The sequence below is a fragment of the Pezoporus occidentalis genome, unplaced genomic scaffold, assembly GCF_034315485.1.
Source record: "Pezoporus occidentalis ecotype Australia unplaced genomic scaffold, CSIRO_AGI_Poc_V1 ctg63, whole genome shotgun sequence".
NCBI lineage: Eukaryota > Metazoa > Chordata > Aves > Psittaciformes > Psittacidae > Pezoporus > Pezoporus occidentalis.
The window spans coordinates 4995843-5008040 of NW_026915977.1; the positions used below are offsets into that span (position 1 = coordinate 4995843).

The following is a 12198-nucleotide window of genomic DNA, read 5'->3' on the forward strand; positions in this document are numbered from 1 at the left end:
TTACTGTCTCTTTGTGGATAAATACAACTATACCAGCTCTACTTGAAGGCAGGGAGAAGCCCCAGGCTGCCCCTGGCACCTCACCTGCATGGTGCAAAGGCAGCTTCCTTTCCAGACAGCGTATCAGGGCTGGGCTGGGAATTCACCACTCCAACACCAAGGAGCCTGTCAGTGCCCTCTCATTTGCTGGGAGGGGTGGAAAGAATAAAAAGTGATTTTAGAGCTCACAAGAATTACAGCTGGTAACGCCTGTATGGAACAATAAGCTGTTGTCAAGCGTTGCCTGCTCTGGAGCGCTTTGCACGGAAAAGCATCAGAAACAATGCGCCTCAGGAAGCTGCCGGAAAAAATAAAGGCAGCATCTTAATCCACCCAGAGAACTACTCACTTGTGCAAAGAAAATATTTAGATTATGAAGAAAGAGGATCAGCTTCCAGCTTTGGATATTCCGGGCAACTCTCCGATTGATTTGTGCATAGGCACTTCACTGAAGAACAGAGATTTGAGGTGTCTATAGCCAGTCTACGTATCAAAAAGCATCTGACAAAGTTAGAAATCTAAATCCTGCACCCAGAAAAGGGGCTAAATTCTTTAAATCGAGTAATTCCATTTTAATTCCTCATGTTCTTCAATTTTTTGTTCCAAAGGCTTTGTGGCGATTTATGTCAAAGAGCTGAGTAAATATTTTCTTGCACTGTGTGGAAGATGATGTCAGGCAATGATGGAAGTGAAATACTGACTTTGCATAACTGTTTGTAACTCAGATAGAATTGACTCATTTTCTGAGATTATAGAAAATGCATTCTGTGATTATATATGACCCTGGAGGCCCCATGGAGGTGAGATTATGCATCTCACAATGTTATTTTACCAGGAAAAATATTGATTAAGTAAATAAAAAAATCTGCAGGATGTGACTTCATCGTGCACTATTGACATCTGCTTATGTGATTTAAAGGATGTTACTATGAATATCATAGTGGCTAATGTAAATGCTGAAGAAATCATAGGTCAATCATATAATAATAAATACTATCATAAGTTTCCCAAGGCCAGAAATGGCTGAAATGGTAATTGGAATTATTAATTTACTCTTGAATTATGTGATACTAAAAACACTTAGGTTGCTGCTGCTTTCCTGGAACTGCTCCATTAAAACCAAGTAGATACACTCTCCAATCTTTCTTATTCCAAGAAATAATGTCACCTTTTCATAAGGATATTTTCCTTTCACCTAGGCACCCACCTCACCCTGTGTGCTGCATTAAGCTGCTTTAGAGGGGTGCATTGAGCTACACATATATGTGGTCCCTATCGCCCTGAGTGCTGGTCTGAGGATGCAGCACTCCATCTGTGCTGTCTGTGTTAGATACCTCACAGTGAGGTAGAAAAAGAGCAGAAAAGCCTCATAACTGTGCTGCAGGCATAAAGCAAGCATCTAAACTCGTCATCAGCTGCAAGCCACTTCTTCTCTTAAACACCAGGATAAAGTGCTCTCAAAATGCATTAATGCAATAGCAGATACATTAAGTGTGATGAAAGACCGGCCTAAACAATATGGTTTAAATTGACAAAACACCTGAAACTCATGGCACTATTTATGACACCTCAGAATTACCCTGGACACAGAGAAGACACAAAGAAAATGTGGTTGCAGCTTTAGCGCAATTCATTTAGGAGTTATCTGGCAGCACCTTGTGCAGCAAAAATAATCACCCTGGCCAGCCTGGTGTTGCAGAGCAAATACTTCCTCCGGAGGCTGAGGGGCCTGACAGCCACTTTAAAGCACAAAGTGCCATTCTTCACCTGCTTTCCCCAGCTCAGTATATGCCTCCTGTGATGAAGGCTGCATGAGTTTGTCCCAGAGCGGTCTGAAAATCAGACGCTGCTGCATGAAAATATTATAAGTAGTAGGAACTGCTGGGTGATCACTGCATTACCTGGTGATTCCTGCCAACAGCTGTACATGGCAGGCTGCTAAATCGTATTTTTACAGGGATAAAAACAAACCAAACAAAAGCTAACACGATCTAATCCTGTAATGCTATCTGAATATTGTTGGGTTGTTTTCCTTTAATGCTTTTAACTCCTTGCTGAGGGGAAGCTCATAGCTGAGCAGTCATGTTCTAGCTGCTGCCTAATGTTGAAACACTCCATACAAAGAAATCCAGATATGCCATGAGTATTTTAGCACAGTTATACAAAAGTCTAAAATTAGGTCATAAATTATATAATCTTGCAAGGAAACAACAAATTTAATGACTATGCCAAACCAGAGATAAAAGCTGAGGAAGGAAATAGCATCTTGCTCATTAAATATTAAGGATCAGATCCTTCAAACATTCTCCAGTGATGAACTCTGTGGGAGTTTGGCATCTGTATTTGCGTGTATTCTATAGAATATGCTTATACATCATATACAAGTGCTGAATGTGATTTATGGAGCACAAACACATAGTAAGTATATTTATAATGCATAAATACATTCCCTCAAGAGCACAGAAGGTGATTAGTGACAGTTTCCTAAGAGGTTTAATCAGATATTTTGATGGCTTATTTCCAGTGTTGCTCCAAAAATGTTTTTCATTACAGGGCACTGAGAAAGAGCAGGTAGAGGCATCTCTGTTTTGCACTTACAGCAGCAGCAGCAGATAGCACATTTAGAGATCAGCTCTGTTCCTCATCGGCAGGATTGAAGAACCCTGTAAAAGAAAAAAGATTACCAAGTTATAACAATGGATTTGAAAATTCCCTGCAACCTTTGAATCTCTCCCCTAATGCCACCGTGCCCTGGCTTTTCTTCTACCCTTACAAAAGACAAATCTGATTTGATCTATTTGAAATAATAATGCAGGGGTGAGGTCTTGTGCACATTCCCTTCAAAGTTTTAAGCAATTCCCCTGGGACTGGTGGCTGGTGCTAATGTTCTGAGTATGTTAATGAGAGGGAATAAGAGCCTCTGATGGAATAAGCCAGATAGCGCTCCCTTCCTTGCTGTCGTCAAAGCCTCTCTGATAACCATGTCCGTTTTTGCAAAGATTTGAGTCATTTGTGGATTGACTATATAATCCTTGTGCTGAAGCCTGGAAAAACTGCAGTTGATGCCCTTGGCAAATTCTTATCCTAAAAAAGCATGAAAAAGAGTACCAAGTAATTTCAATTCCATAAAATATATTAAATGCAGCACACAGGTATGTAAATGGGAAACACCAGAACTGTAATTTACTCATTTAGAGCCTGATCTAAAGGCTATAAAAGTTAATTTGAAATCTTTTCATTGATTTTAATGGCCTTTAGATCAGGCCCACATTATTCACTGCATATCATGTTTGTTTCAGTGCAATGGTGTATTTATCCAAAATGTGAATTATGTGGATTATTACACATACAGATCCACTTCTTATTGTCCAAAGGCAAAGCCTGTGAAATTTATTGACTTTAGCAGCACACATAAAATCTAAAAATCAAAAGAAAGCCCCAAATAATGATAATATTTTTTAAAATGAGATAAAAAATGAGGAGACCTCCTTTTCATTACGTACTAATACAATCTAAATGTATTTTAAGCATCATGAAATCCAAATGGAATTTGTCACAATTCCTCATGTCTGACTGCAGCAGTTCAACAAAAAATTGCATGTAAGTGATTGAAAACCTCTTGAAGAAACAGCATTTTTTTCTAATTTGAGGAGAAGAAAAATAATGTTACAACCCAAGCTCAGCAAGGGATAACAGTATTACAGTTGCTGCACAGAGAATTTAGCCACTCATAATTCTAAATCCTTCCCAAACGCTTTATTGCTATAAGGTGGCTAATACCAGCCTCTACACAACAGGACTCCCATAGCATTAACCATGAGAGATAGGCTTCCAGAAAGAAACTATAGCAGAGTAATTGTAAATCTCTAATGATGCATAAAACCAAGCTGAATTGGTCCTGAATTCTCAGCATAAAAGAAATGAACCATCAGAAGAACCAATTCTGGTGGCAGTATAACATACCCCAGTGTGGAAACTGTTTATGGTGGTTGCTGCAGTGGAAATATTCCTACTAATATGCAAGCAATACAAATTCATTAAAAATGCCCGAATGCTGCAACTTCTTATGATACCATGTGTGACATTAAAAGCAAATCATTAGCCAAAAGAAAACCTCATCTGTATCAAAACAATTCACCGTCTTTCTCAGTCATAGATAGTCTTCTATACAATAAATTCACTGGGTTCTGCATGTTTTTAAATCCATCTTGCAAGACTTTGGTGATGGTTTTGCTCACTGTGGCAGGCTGAGCTGACTTGGAGCTGCGCCCCACTAGGACTTCTCATCACCAGGGGCTCATCTGAAACCAGACTGACTATGTGGGATCAGCCTGAAGCCTCATCCCCACCGTGCTTCACTGAAGAGAAGCTGTGCTGGTGCCTCCAGCAGTGACCTGGGACCTCCAGCAGTGACCTTCAAGGGTACAGAGCCATCATCACATATCAGCAGGACAGGGTTGTCCCAGCTTGTGTGCCAACATAAACCCAAACTCTCCTGTTTCTTTTGAGAGTTTAGTCAATTCCCTCCTGAAAGGCATCTGATAAAATATTTAAGTCCATAATTAATTATACTATTTAATTGATTAATTATGCATTCACAAACTTTAGCAATAAACTCCACTCATTCCAGACACCCCAATGCACAAATCTGGACCTTCATCCATTAATCCATCACTGTCCAGATGCAGCTTCCTCCAGAAGCAGGTCAGATTCATTATATAAGAGACCAGAGATCACTTACTCGTATACAAGAGAGGCACAGCACGTGCTGAGGTTCTGCACGTTTCCCCACACAGCCTCACCCAGAAGCTTCAGTGTGGTCATAAACACGATTTCTTGAGATGAGAAGACCGTCTTGTTTTTGCATCTAGAAGATCTCTGGCTTAGTTTTAGACATTGTCAAGAGGTATTGCATGGGATGATGGTTTTCTAGCACCAGGGCATCTGTCCACCGAGAACTAGATTGACAAGGCTGCAACGGTTGGGTTTGTTTTATCATTTCACAACTCTAAAAGCCAGACATCTGAAAGCTCAGATACATCATTGCACAGTGTCAAAATCGGCGAAGGCACAGATTTGAAATCTGCATACGTGGACAAAAATAGGGTGTATCTGAAATTAATTAAAATTTCTAGTCACAACCTCAAGAGCAAGATTTACCCACAATGAGCGTGCAGCAATGTATATCACAGTGCGTGTTTTTTAGTGAAGCTGCAGTTTTCAAGTCTGACATGTAGGACTCTGAGGCTTAGCAGTGACTTTTTATTTTATAAAAGCATTTTAAAGAATTCTCTTATAAAAACAAGAAGCAAATGTCCATGACAAAAAGTCAAGCAAAAATGAAATGAAACACAAATGACCCAATTTGGCTTTCTATGCTTGCAGTTGCAGCTATCTGTACTACATACTAAATATGCGGTATAAAACATACCATAACTGTGTATAGGTGTTATGGCCTCATCTATAATCCCCATGGAAATTATGGGAAGAAAAGGTGAACAATATTGTACAAAATTAAAACCAAAACAAAACCATTGGTCTGACTCTGATCTGACTGCAGTTAACGAATATTTTAACTCTGACAGCAGTAGCAAAAGTTAGGATGAGGATAAAAGGTGAAGAAATTAAGTTTCCCTATTAAATATCCTCCTCATACATAAATATATATATATATATATAAAACAATAAAGGAATGGAGAAACTGATGAGAGGGGAAAACCACGGCAGGCATAAAAGAGAAACAGACTCCTTCACAATGCTACAAACTTAATTCACGTTTTCAAGGTGCTGGCACCATGAGCATCTTTTTTATTTACTTGTGAGTGGTCTTACTCTGTAAGGAATTTTTACAGCTGCTCATTTTGGACAAAAAGCCCAAACTACTTGACCATTTGCCCTGAGGATCTTACAGCAGTAAGTGCTATCCAAGATACTCCATCTGACACCTCTTTATTCAAAGGTACCTCCATTTTTTCCAATCGAACCAGAGCAACTCTAATTAAATTTAAACAAGAAGCTAAAGTGAGATGAATGGTTTATAGGAGCTTCATGCTTCCCTACATTGATTAATAGATAAAGAATTCATACCTCCACCAAATTAGTTTACAAACCCTGCTGTAATTCATTCCTTGTACATGATGATCTGTAAGCACAGTGCACTCTAGTAGGGCTTGAGCTCCAGCTCCATCTAAATATATTTTGTGCTGGTTGGCTGCACCCACCAGGTATTTACATTCCACAAATCTTTTCTTTATATTCAAAATTTCTCAATATGGGTTTCATTTTAAATTAAACTAGTGGTGGTTATTCTAGCATAGAATGCCATTATTTGTGAATCAGGCTTGCAATGTGAGCAGTTGCATTGGAACATGCTGTTTGTTGGTGCCTGAAGAACTGCTGTGCTGAGTTTTGTTTTTCCTTTTGTTTTCCCTGATGTTGTCCTGCTTATTGCTCTGCTCTGTAAGTGAGCAGCAAATGCAATTTTCTTTCACATATGGATTAAGTTTTGCTAGAGCCATGCATTTGCCACTTCACAATCGAGCTCTTTAACCCACAAGCTGATCCACATGATGTCTGACTACTTGTAAAGCAGAGCATTACAAGAAGGTGGCACGCCAGAGGCTGCACCAAGTATTGCCTGTCTGTCCCGGGCAGGAGCAAGCCCCAGCCACCATGGACCAGCCTAGAGCTTTAACTGGGCTCTAACTTTTGGACACGACACTGGCCGATGTCATTTGTAAGGAGTTTACTTTTCAGACTTGTGGGGTTCAGGCTGGGGTGTGGACCAGCAACTGGTAAGAGATGTATACAGGGCTTAATCTCATTCTTCGATTACTTTACAGTTCAATTTTGCAAGGGGCATCCAGCCCTTGAGATGGATATCCTTGTGTTGGAAAAACAGAAATCAATAAGTCTATTCAGAAAAACATAATTTCATTTTGCTTCTTCACCAGGAATTGAGATACACACAGCTCTCGTCCCCACTCTTCCCTGACTTAAATATATCCTGTGTTATATAAGTAATTGTTTTGAACCCACTCTAGGACACAGTCAGAGGCATGACTCCAATAACACATCATCAGTAAAACAAAGCAAAACAGTTTAATGTCCCTGCTGGTTTTGTATATACACTCTTAAATGAGCAGATTCTCTCATTATTCACCCTGATCTGGTCATTGTATGCTTAGTCACAGCTGTGACAACAGGTGCCCAAGCATCTTTCTCCTTCATGGCACTGCGTTTTCTCTATAGAGTTTGTTGTCAAATTCCTCTGCTGCCTTTCTCTGGTGGCTTTGCTGTTTCCTCTCCAGCTCTTCCCCGATGCAACTTCATAATTACCCCTGAAATCATCCAGGGCTGGCTGACTCTGGATGTGACAACCCTTCATCTAAGCATCATCTCTTCTTTACAAGTAGTTCTTCCTCCCATCACATGAAACCAGTTTATCTACCAACTCTGGTCATGCTTTGCTTGCCTGGACCTTTTTTGCATCTTTCTTGATACATTCAATGACCACTGTTCCTAACTGCAGCGCACAGCTATGTGTTGTAGAATATACTTTGGGACTATGCAGCAGCTAGAGATTGATTCCTCTATCAAACCAGATTATCTCCTCCTATGCCAAATGGCAGCAGGAATCTCCAATGACTGGTGGATTTCCAGATGGGCTCTTGCTCAACACTGTATTTAACATGAAAATTCTTTGAAATTAATTTATGCCCTAAGATATAATTTATATTTTTATACCATTTATATATTTTTTATACAATTTATATACATTTATGCCCCAAGATATGATTTCTTCACTTTTGTTTCTCTTTAACATCCTTCAAGAATGGTTTGGGGTTCCCAAAATTGAGTGCAGAACTGCTTCCCTCCTATTTCACTCCTCTAGCCGCATATTTACGTACTGCATTTTCCCACTGAGCTTAGCACTCATTTGGGATCTTTTACTGCTGAAAATCCTGTGAGTTCTTAAATTACCAGCACTGTGCTACTGAGCACTAACAAAGTTTATCTGATACAACAGCATATCAAACATTTTTAGTTCTGTAACAAATGTTTACTTAGCTGGAAGCAAATCTCCTCTGATATTAAAGTACCTCCAAATAAAGAGACCATTTGATATTATTTTTTTGCTATTGTCTTCAAAGAATATAGTGTAGGTTGGATGCAAAATATACACAGTTCAAGCTCTTTTATGTTTTGTTGATATCAGAATTTAGGGCCTGATTTTCAAACTGCTATAATCTATCAGTCCTGCTGATTTGCAAAGGCTGGTGGGGGAGAAACCAGACTGAAAGCTAGCTATGCAACCTATATCAGTCTCCTGAAGCACTGAAAAGATTGGGCCAAAACATTAAGGCAAACACTTTCTATAATTTTACTTCAATAAAATTACAAAGGAGCACAGTAAATATCCAGCTTTTGAGTCACAGAACAAATAGATTCAGTACAGTACTAATAACATTTAGTTTGTTTTCTCCCTGAAACACCACAGTTAGGTGTTAAGACATGCATTTATACCTCAGGTTTCTTTCATTTGGGATCAGGACTTTTTTTTTCCCAATTCACCCTTACAGTACTGCCTTCCCTGTTCTATGGCACAGTATAATATCCCTACAGAAATTGCAACCACTTGCAGTCGATAACAAAGTATAACAAATCTTTAATACGTTGCCACCATATTTAACACAATTTATTAGCTGACAACCAGAAGTAGAGGCAGTATCATGTATTCATCTAGCTTTCTGCTGGTCACCTACACTTTAAAGAATTCATTTTATTTATTATTAGGCTTTGCAGCACTTTGGACGTATTAATTAGCATGTTGAGCTAAATTGAATTACTTAAATTTTTGCTGCCATAAAACTAAATAATGGATTCATTCATCTCTTGTTTTCCCTTTTTCCCCAGATTACTCTGAAGGTTATGTAATTATTGCCAGGGTGTGTGACTTGACACCTCCCAGGATGGGAAGTCTCCCAGGCTTGCATTTGCTAACCTAGATGGAAGCAGTTCATCTGTTCTGCTATGGTGCAAGTCTGCCTGAATGCAGGCACATATTGATCTTAAAGAAAATATAAATCTACAACAGATGCAACGAAATTAACAGAGGTGAGCAGTGATTCAGGGGGAAAAAAACCAGAACTCCAAGACCGTGTGAAGCAACACCAGCAGTGCAAAGAATGTCAAGGAAAGGAGCTTAGCCACAGCTCTTTTTTTATACATTGTTCTAATCGCTTTAGTTCATGGTTTTAATTCACTTACTTTCTCCAAAAATCATTGGTCAGAATAAAGGAAACCTTGACTGCTGTCTGCCAAGCTGACTGGCAGGTATCACTTCTCCAAAGGTAACGGGATGCAGTCTTTCCCATGGGGCAGAGAGCAGGAGTTTTGAGCTGACTCCGTTTTACATGGCATTTCTGTAGCTGTAAAAGCTCCATGTTCCATATTGCTAACCTCTTTCTATTCGAGGATCCAGGAAAGGTGGCTGTGTCAGCTACCCAACCTGAAGTTGAAGACTTTTATGAGTGAGGTGACATTTTAGAGCATAATGACTACACAAAATCCTTATCAAAGACTGTCAGAGAGTTGGAATTACTGGTGGTTATCAGTCAATAATTGTTAGAGCAACTGATGGGTAAGCGGTAACCCTTCACATGCAATTCTTCTGTGGGAATGAAAAAAGCAGCTGGAAGGAACTCATAACAAGAACCTTGCAGAGCTGAAAGAAATCTAATGTATAAACAGATTATTATTTCCTGTGGATATCGATGATAAATGAACTGGATTGTGGTGACATCTGGGAAATAGCACCACACTCTAAGCCAGCTGAAATCCCTGTGGCTCAAGGTAAAAACCTCTGCTGTAACTTGTAAGAACTCAGTACAAAGAAAGCTCTAAGTATCTGGGTCACTAGAAGTACAGAAGTTTAACATTCCTCTTACACACTTTTCATTCAATTAATCTTTCCTTTGGGTTTTCAGTGCAATGAGTCATTGATTATTGAGTGGAGTGCTTTATAGGGTAAATTAATTCATATAAGAGAAACATTAAGATGTGTTAAGTAGCCAGATAAATAAATAAAACGCAAAATGTGTTGGTCAATCCGTTGCAAGTCAGCCCCAGGGGACTCCCATTTCTGTAAATCAGCTACTCAGTGAGCACTACCAATACCTGTGCCCCTCTTTCCTCATTTTCCTCTTTACCTATACCTACAGCTTTCACAAAATATGAAAAATCCCCATAGAAAAAGCAAATATAACCAATAATCTGTTCCTCTGTTGAAAATTAGAATATATAATATTTTAACATATATAATAATATAATAATAATAATATATATAATATTCTAATATATATATTGAGATGATAGCTAATTACATGAGAACATGCAAAAAATAACTTTTCCATTCAACAAAAACCTCTGTTCAGTGCATGGTCACTCAGTTCAGCGTAATAAAGAGCATTTTTAAAAAGAAAACAAAGCAGTAAAAGTAGAATATGTCCATTTATGGTTAAAAAGAGAAAAAGTTGATGTTTGGAGAAGCTGGTGGTACCCATGAAATTAATCGTAAAATTATTCTATGGGCATGGGACAGATCTAAAGATATTACCTGGCTTTTCACAGTGCTCCAAAAAGATTAAACTCTAACGAAAAAGACATTGAAACAAGAAACATGCTCAGTGCAAACAAGGATGGAAAAGGAGCTACCTTCCTCCTTGATACATCTCCCTTTCTTCTTTAGCTTTGTACATATCAGTATGTTTATGTAGAAAGCCATTAACCAAGCAGTCAGCAAAGAGTAAGTTTGCAGCTGGCTTTCAGAATTACACACAGGGGAAAACTACCCTAAAGAAACAATATAATTCCTCATGACATTACCTTGAGACTAGTCGTGCTGTGAACTAGCCTGGATCACAGAAGATTTTGCACCACTAAAAATACTTAGGAGATGCCGGGGTTATAGTTTATGAAGATCCCAAATTCCCTTAGTGTTAAACTGTATAAATCTAGAGTAAATGTTGCCTCATATTTTGACTGTACATGGAGCTACAGCATATGTGTATATCTTGGCTCCTTTGCTGGTTTTTAACATTGAGAAGGGTTCCCATCATTGTGAGGATGTTCACATCCGTCTCATTTTGTCCCTGCAAGACATGACCTTTGCTGTCTACAACTTTGGAAACTGAATTTTAGATGTTTGCCAGCAACATGCCATGAACATCCAAGCAGGGAAAGGTAAAAACCACCTCAGTTTGCAAATATATATTCTTCAATTCATACTGCAGAGAAAGAAGAAAAGAAGATACCTTTATAGAGGAAAATATTCATAGAAATCAGAGTCTAAGCAGAGGGAAATGCTAAATTCAAGAAATAAATTAGCCATAATATGCACTCCGATCTAACCTGGAATGAGCTATTAACTCATTTTACACTGCAAACCTTCAGGGGCAAGAGCCACATCTTCCACAATGGGACTTGCACAGTCAAATTTAAAGCACATTAATGGTATTCACCGAGCAGTGGTACCATAAGATGGCCTTACCAAGCAGTCTGAGCACTGGTAGAATAACTTCTATCCATGTGAGTTCCTTCTTACAGTAATGAACATTTACCAGGCTATGTAGAGGTTGAATTAGAACCCCCTATTTGGAGCACAGTATTTAAACATAGCAAGGAGCCCTTTCCCTCCCTGGAGATCGCTGTTTTCCCAAACAAATGGATGGATTATAATAAGCCATTGTGTATTATTTTCTGTTTGTCAATGACCTAGTTCCCATGCTGTCTGCAATACTGAAATGGGAAACTAAAGCTTGGGGGTTTCTTCAGCTGGAGTAACTCAGCCCTGCTCGCTGTGTCAGTGCACAGCAGGCAGAGAGAATCTCCCAGTGAACACATGAAACTCAGAAAGTTTCATTTCTTGGCTTGAATAAAATGAGAAAGAAAGATACCTTCCCAACATCAAACAAACAGGTGAGTGAGAGCATCTTTACAATCATGAATTCTGAGGTGACTTCAATGACAGAGGTTGGCTTCTTTGACAGCTCACAAAATTAGGGTGCATTTCTGAGAAGAATGCATAGATTTTCCTTCTTGACCTGGGACTGATGAAGTTCAAATGGCTATTGACATAGGGATTTTTTTTCCAGGTTT

At 38.9% G+C, this 12198-nt stretch overlaps 1 long non-coding RNA gene across 3 annotated transcripts in view; it reads right to left on the bottom strand.

Moving 5' to 3' along the window:
* Positions 1–1322: 1322 nt before the first annotated feature.
* The window catches only part of LOC134174885 (uncharacterized), an 80191-nt gene continuing 69315 nt past the window's right edge, over positions 1323–12198 (bottom strand). For 2 of the 3 annotated variants that reach the window (XR_009968825.1, XR_009968822.1), the window contains one exon: positions 1323–2702. This is a non-coding gene — a long non-coding RNA (uncharacterized LOC134174885). Of the gene's footprint in view, positions 2703–11216; positions 11328–12198 lie in introns of those variants that run through there. The other variant, XR_009968823.1, reaches the window with a different exon arrangement.